This window comes from Gavialis gangeticus, unplaced genomic scaffold (genome assembly GCF_001723915.1).
Source record: "Gavialis gangeticus isolate Ggan-Ray unplaced genomic scaffold, GavGan_comp1, whole genome shotgun sequence".
NCBI lineage: Eukaryota > Metazoa > Chordata > Crocodylia > Gavialidae > Gavialis > Gavialis gangeticus.
Genome location: NW_017729025.1, coordinates 104,055,588 through 104,063,114, shown reverse-complemented (window position 1 = coordinate 104,063,114; position 7,527 = coordinate 104,055,588).

Here is a 7,527-nt window from a genome sequence, read left to right as displayed (position 1 = left end):
AAAAGAGAAATGAGCAGAAGCATGGTTCATCCAAGACACTTGGACAAGATGGAGGTCTCATGGCTTAAGGTGCACCATGTACATAAATTAAAAATATTTTCTCTCTTTTATATAAACAGTATTTACTCGAATCCAAGATGACTTTGAATTTCAGATGATGCCCCAAATAATTAGACTCTATATATAGAAAATTATAAAATTGTTACAATTTTCCACATATAGAATCTAATTAGTGGAAAGTCATCTCTAATTTGTGCCCCCAATTGCTGTGGTAGGGAAAGCAGGAGCAGAGACTAAGGATATAGCCCCTCCCACCCCCTTGCTTCTCAGTCCTTTCATGCCTGCATCTGTCCCACCCCCCTGCCAACTTGCCATGCACCAGGAGGCTACTTACTTCCTTGCCATGCACCCCACTGCCACCTGCACCTCTTTGTCTGCCCCCTGGCCACCTGCCCCTTGCCCCGATGTCTTGTGCTTGATCCCACTACCCCCAGCTCATACCTGCCACCTGCCCTCTTCGCTCTCTGCTCCCCCCTGCAGACTTCCCCCCATACTTTGCCTCCCTTACTTGTGCCTGTCCCTTACCTTCTGCTGTATCTTTGCTTTGGCTCTGGGGCAGTCAGCAGCTGTGGTGGCCCTATCCCAGCCCCAGACCAGCCACAGCAGAGAGAAATGGGGGAAGGGTAGGGGTGCAGACAGCAGGAGCTGGAGAAGAAAGTAAGGAAGGAAGGGAGCAGAGGCTGAGGGGGAAAACTGCAGGTTCTCTCTCCCATCCCTGCCCCATGCACACCCACACCCCGTGGCCTCTCCCATGCTCCTGCCTGATAAAAGCCCACTTTCCCACCAAACAAGCCAGTGCAGCCTCAGGTAGGTGGTGACACAGCTCCATCTTTAGCCCTGAGCTTGGGACCAAAGTTGGAGCTCAGCTTCCACTTATCCCAGGCTAGTACTCAAATTTAAGACAAGACTTCCCTCCTGCCATGCTAATTGGGTGGGGGGAGGGGGGACTCATTTTGAGTATGAGTAAATATCTTATATCTGCATACAAACATATGCATATACTAATCACAAAGTAAAAAAAAAAGTCAACCTCATAGTACCAAGATTCATCGGCTTCGGTGAGAAAAAAAAAATAAGACTAGTAGCTTTTCAGTAGTAGAACAGCTGGTGTAGAAGCCCAGCAGTGAACAGTTAATGCACATACACGGGAAAACATGTAATAAGCCTTCCCATTTTCCCCAGCAGTTACTGATGTTGAAGTAATATTGATCAGGGTGTTGAACCTTGATCAGACATGTGCTATAATCATGTATGCAGAGATCCAGCTAATTGGGAGCATTAGTTTCCCATGCTACTGCAATTAATATGGAATGTTGTGAACAGCTTTAATTGTGGTAACCTTAGACATGAATATTTTAGTCAACCAGAATGCATTAAAACATTTACATAGACAAGGAATTGTAATATGTTGTATTATGTTAATAAGAGGAAACACTCCACAATAGGTCATTATGCTGCTAAGTAGCTGTCAGCATGCAGTGGTAACAAGCCAAACATATTTCTTTTTTCATATGCACAAAAGATGCAATATTTTGCAAATGCAGAATCATTTTTTTTAAACATGTAATAACTGATCTATAAAGATATCCATTCCAGAGGTGCTATATAAGTAGCATCCTATTGAGTATCCTTCAGTATTTTCTTCTTTTATATTCTTCTTAAGTTTTCTCCTAGAGATTTAGGTAGAGAGAAGGAACTTGAAACAGTGTTACAACTGTGTAGACATACAGCCAAACAATACAAAGCAAAGAGCAAAAACTATATTTAAAATTTGTTTAATGAAATGTAGAAGGGTACATTTGAAATATATCCTAAAGTTACTACTAAAGTATTAGAGTTTTCTATCCAATCTAGGTTCTTATGTCATTCACTATAAGTAATGAATGTCTTGAACTAGAAATGCCTGGTCAGGCTTTTTTTGAAACATACAAATAATCTCCTAGCCCTTATCATTTATCTCATAAGTCTTTATGATTACTTAGTTTTAATCATGCTACATGAAGAAATGAAATACAGTACAAAATGGGCAAAGGGTAAATTCTGAGGACAGGCTATCCACAAATTATCCTGAGTATTCTGCTGGGTCTATAAATCATCTAAACTCAGAAAGTGTCAGATGTTACCCAAAATGAATGAAAAGGTTAGTTGCTCAGGCCTCTGCACCCAGTCTGGAAACAATACAGCAAACATTCCCTACCTGCTTGCTTCTACTACTTGTGTGCCAAAACTAGGAAATTATTTTACCACAGCCTAGAGCACATGCCTAGACAAACACTAAGATCTGCTACAAGGATGTTTCTTGCCACACACTTCTTGATCTCATCCTAAGTGCACTGCTAGATCCATTGTCTGCAAGCAAGCTTCTTTGGGCAGATGTGATATATTTTATTAGACCAGCTGAATAGTTGGAAAAAAGTTCTTTGCAAGCTTTCAGGCACCAGCACCCTTCTTCAGGCAAGTCTCTGCTGTTCTAAGATCTCAAAGGAATGAAAGAAGCTAAAAGTGTGATAGGATGTCAGTGAGAATGTAAGTAGGTGGAAATCAGGGAAACAATGGGTAGAGAAGGGAAGGGAGGGGGGAAAACGAGTGGGAAAAATGCCAAAGGTAAGTGAGACTCTACCGTAGTTGAGTTCTGCAAGGTAAAAAAGAAGCGTCTGTGAAAAAGTAAATAGCTGGAAATTAGGAAGACAAAAAGGTAGAAAAGGAAGGGAGGAGAGTGTAAGTGGTAAGGTCAGGCAGGTACCTGGTGAATCACATGTCAGGCAGATAGTAATGTTTCATAAATCCAATGTCTATGTTGAGTTTTGTACTTTGAAGATCAGAACTGAGAGATCAGAGACGGAGTAATTGTTTATGTGAGAATTGTGCACCCACAGGTAACTGGATAAACAAAACTGTGCACCAGAATGAATGCACACCGAAAATCCGAAGACAAAAATATCCAATTACTGTATTCTGCATTCAAGCATTCCAGCACCTTAGAAACGCACAAATAGATTAGCCCCATCTAGAGATAATGGCTAGGCAAAGACATTCCAAAAGCCCAAGGTGAAATTGATTTAAGTTATGAATTTTTTTTTTTAAGCAGCATAGTTTAGACAGGCAGCAAACAGAATGCACATTTGCCCTTTGGTGAGCCAGGGGAGGGGGAAGAGAGGGGATCTTAGACTAGGTACCACCATTTTAAACCAGTCTGCATGTGCTGAACTTCTTTTTTTGTTATGGGCATAGACCAGTTTCCAGCCACTTAGGCTAGGGATAGAAGTTACACATAAACCGGTTTAAGTGATCAGAAACTAGTTTAAACCTGTAACAGAACAAAAGCTTAGTCAACAAAAACCAAAATCAAAGTCTAGGGACAGACATTCAAAAAGCCTGAGCCTGAATTGATTCAATTTTTTCAGGTTAGCCTAACCTGGTTAGGCTGAACTGGTTTGTAACTGCACAGACATCCCAGACATGCAGGCATATGCCTGCAGTGGCTTAGGCCATAAGCTGGGGAGGTGCTAGAGCAGTGCTCCCATCCCTTCCACAGCACTGAGCTGAGGTAGAGGTGTGGCCAGCCCCCAGCAGGATGCTTTGATTAGCCCAGCAGGGAATTGATAACATTAATTCAGCACAGATGGTAGCTAGCATGTGGTCTGCTAGCTAATACACAGATACCTCCTCAGCAAGGCAGAGGGGAGGAAGGAATTCCTGTTTTAGCAGGGAGTGGTGAATGGGAGCACGGGAGGAGCCCACATTCTGTGCTGGAGCTGCAGGCAGGGAGCAGAGGAGAAGGGCCAGCCCTGCTGTGGAGTAGAGAGGCCTGCCCAGCCCAGAGAGCATGCAAGAATGCCGGGGCTATCTGATTTACCTTAAACAAGTAAGGGGGCTGAGACAGACATTGCATAAACTGGTTTGACCCGAATCAGTTAAGTCTGATACTACATTCAACCAGATTTATCTCAAACCAGTTTCAGCCATATTCAAGCTGGTTTATGTGCGCTGAACACTGTTCTGTTACAGATTAAAACCAGTTTCTGATCACATAAACCAGTTTGTGTGTAATGTCTGTCCCTAGCCAAAATGGCTAAAATGAGTTTAAGACGAACTTGGTTAAATGTAGACTGATGCTACTAACTGATTTGGGTCAAACTGGTTTATGAAACTTCTGCCCTAGATGGCTTCCTGGTTCAAGTTAAATCACAGTCCCGCCACATCCCAGCATGCTTTCCAGCCCTGGGCTGTGCTGTCTGATGCAGAAAGGAGGGCTAGCCCTGCACCTCTGCTCCCTAGCTGGAGTAGTGAGGGCTGTCTGACAAGGATGGTGGGGTGGGCAAGCCCAGCTAGAAATGCAGCCCAGTCTAGAGGAGCAGGGACTGTACACACCCCCACCACCAGGCAAACCCCAGCTAGGGCTGGGGTGGGGAGGGGTGTTAAACACCCCTTTCCCCACTCACACTTACTGCTGCCTGCAACTGTGGACTACAAATCCCAGAGGCACCTGGAAGCAGGAGGAGGAAGTGATGAGCAACCATGCAGAATCCTGCTGCTGTAATTCTGGACTGCAAATCCCAGAAACTTTGGGGGCAGCAGGAAGAGAAAGTGAACACATAGCCAGGGAGCTATGCTCTGGTGCCCCCCGCCCCCAGCTTCTGGCCTCATACGGGTAAAAGTGTAATGTCTGTACTTGGCCATAGGGACAAAGAAACTACAGAGAGTCATTCAAGGTCTGAATTAGTGTACATGAACAAAGGACAAGTTCCTCATGCCCTGGAAGACAACATTAACTGTTTTAACAGTTACTTTAAACTAAAACTCAGGAGATTGTTAAGAGGTAGATAACCAGTCCAATGAGATAGTATCTTGGTATCTTTTATCAGTACACAAAACAATAAAAAAAATGACCAATCAGTTTTTGAAGTTCACAAACCTAAACTTTTTTTTATTTACATTTCTGTATGTCCTGGTTTTCAACTAGGATAAAATTCCTTCCTGGGCTGAGAACCATCTTATAGCCTACATGTTTTTTTTAACTTCTCTCTGTCTTTTAGGATTTTTGCGGAGAGATACAGTGACATGTGTACATACATGTCTTGAAGGCAGAAACAAATTAAGTGAAGGAAATCTTGAGTTCACCCTCTGCCCAGATAGGAATTTCAGTACAGAAATGTCTTATGGAAACACCACAAATAAGGATGTTGTAATAGTAAACCTATATTGCCTAGAAGCAGCAGGCCCAAAAACTCTCAGCTGATATTCTGAGCTAATGTAGTTTCTGGCACAATGACTAAAACAGGGATATTCAGCTAAACTCTAATAATCATCATAGGGTAGCAGGAAGAGAAGAGACACACAAGTAAGCTACAGATGTTTTGTTAGGTTATAGACATGAAATGTGGCAGACCCAGGTGCTACTTGCTGATTCAGAGTGATTTGGGATGAAAAACTTCTCTATCAATCAGGCAAAACAGGAACTGGGACAGAGCCCAAACCACCCAGCAAGAGAGAACGAAATGTTCATAAAAATGTTAAAAGGAGGTGCTTTGGGGTTGAACTTATGTAAAATGGGATTGTTGTCCCCTGGTCAGCTCTACTGACTAACAGCAAGCAGTCATCTGCACATGAGCAGAGGTTTATTTCTTTGTTAAGGGATCAACATTAATGTATGTGGGGAAGTAACATAATGTGTGTGGGTGTATGCATTGGAACAAGTGCATGAAAATTACAGTACATAGAAATCAGAAAGAAAAATTGCCAGAGTGACAGGTTATCCTTCAAGGAGAAGAAAAGCCAAATAATTTATGCCTGCTGAGGTACTGTAGGACTCATATTTTAGCAGGCAGAATTCTCCAGATTATATAACCAAGGCCCTGCAGGAAGAATCTATTAATCCTTTGTATGCTTTGTCATTAATATTGTTTATTGGGCCACAAGAAGATGACATAAAACTTTAATGTCACTTTCTCACTCTAAGGGCTTTTTTCCTTTAAAATCTGAGGGTCTCTGCCAATCTGATACAAGCACTTAAAGGAGATTAGAAGAGCAGATGGCTGATGCTTAATGACTAATTTTTGCATCAGCCAAAGCTTCACTGTTTGATGCAAGCTATGTGGAAAAACAATGTCCCTTTTTATACATTCCAGTGGGCAAGAGACTAAAGGAACGAAGGCAGATAAACAAATGAACACTATTTCATCCATGGTGGCTAGGGAAACACAAGGGAAAATATTAAACATGATTTATCATCAGTCCAAAAGGCTGGACACAATAGCAAAATATGAAGAAGTAGAAAGACGCCTATATAGATAAGGGTAGGACAGACTATGGAGGTTTCTTGAAATATTGAGTTATTCCTAGGAAGACTCATTATTCAACATCTAGGTGTCTGTTTCAGAATTCACATAGGTGGAATGTGGCAGACAGAGGCAAGTAGCTTTAGCAAAGCCACAATACAAATCTCTCACATTCTTGGCAATATTTTTTCTCTTCCTTTCTTGCTATTTTTCTGCATCTAAGGATGGCCGATTGGATGACTAGCAAGGTAAGGCAGGGCATATAAGGACAACACCCTAGCTGCATGGCTTTATGGAAAACATGTGGCCATTCAGAGCTCTAGGAGCTCAGTAAAGTATCACATGCTCTTCAGCCCACTTGATAAGAATTCAATATAGTTCTGTCAAAGAATAAAGTCCATACAGATTTTGGAGCACTCTTGGAGGTGGTAAACTGCTAGAAGATCTAGTATTGCCCTGTCTGAGACTAGGACTGAGGGGGCGGGGGGTGGAGAGGTAAAATGACTCAGGCAAATCAGATCGGGTTAACCCAGATCATCATCATCACTATAAAAGTGATTTGCTGGAAAACCATTCCATTTTGAAACATTTGCAAAACCTTATGAAGGTTCCCAAATGTATTTATATTCTGCATTGACACAAAACACAGACCTTGTAAAATTCCTCCCCTTCATAGGCATTTCCAAAGAGGAGAATAAACATGCTGATTAGGTGAACAGACAGCTGTCTGTTTTGGTTGGCTGAGAAGTCTCCTTTTATGACAATTCAAATCTACTATGAAAAAGGTAGCATCTATCTGCCAGCTTGAATTGTTGGCTCAGAAAGTCTGCTGCCTGCCAGGAGCCCACAGAGATGTTACAGAAAGGTTACCACGACTCATCCAGTCCTCTAACTATTATCCCATGCTACTACTCACTGATGTGAGCACTAATAATACTGCCAGGGGTGTCCTTGGGCAAATCAAAAGGGACTATGTGACTCAGGGTGCAAGTGTGGAGAGCCCAAGGGCCCAAGTGGTATTCTACTGCATTCTTCCAGTCAAAGGTAAAGGCTTGCCTAGGAGCAGATGCACAAAATCAACATGCTGTGTAGATAGTAGGGCTGTGGGAAGCTTCAGTCCCCGATTCAATTTGGCAGAGATTTGGCAGCCAAATCTCTGAATCTGAATTAAATCAGAGGACCCTTTAAT